Source organism: Mastomys coucha, unplaced genomic scaffold (assembly GCF_008632895.1).
Source record: "Mastomys coucha isolate ucsf_1 unplaced genomic scaffold, UCSF_Mcou_1 pScaffold21, whole genome shotgun sequence".
Taxonomy (NCBI): domain Eukaryota; kingdom Metazoa; phylum Chordata; class Mammalia; order Rodentia; family Muridae; genus Mastomys; species Mastomys coucha.
Genome location: NW_022196904.1, coordinates 161,472,533 through 161,472,931, shown reverse-complemented (window position 1 = coordinate 161,472,931; position 399 = coordinate 161,472,533). Strand labels below are relative to the sequence as shown.

Sequence of the window (399 nt, the reverse complement as noted above, 5' to 3'; positions counted from 1 at the left end):
TCGTCACATAATAATCAAAACACCAAATGCGCTAAACAAAGTAAGAATTTTAAAAGAAGGGAAAAAAGGCAAGTAACATATAAAGGCAGGCCTATCAGAATTACGGAAGATTTCTCACCAGAGACTATGAAAGCTAGAAGATCCTGGGCAGATGTCATACAGACCCTACAAGAACACAAATGCCAGCCCAGACTACTATACCCAGCAAAATTCTCAATTACCATAGATGGAGAAAACAAGATATTCTACGGCAAAACAAAATTTACACAATATCTTTCCACAAATCCTGCTCTACAAAGGATAACAGATGGAAAACATCAATATAAGGAGAAAAACTACACCCTAGAAGAAGCAAAAAGGTAATCTTTCAACAAATCCACACAAACCTAATTCCACCTT

General features: G+C 36.3%; 1 protein-coding gene across 3 annotated transcripts in view; it reads right to left on the bottom strand.

Annotated features, from left to right (window-relative positions):
- Uhrf2 (ubiquitin like with PHD and ring finger domains 2) overlaps positions 1 to 399 on the bottom strand; it is a 67,861-nt gene that overhangs the window by 3,825 nt on the left and 63,637 nt on the right. The gene's annotated exons all lie outside the window — the stretch shown is intronic.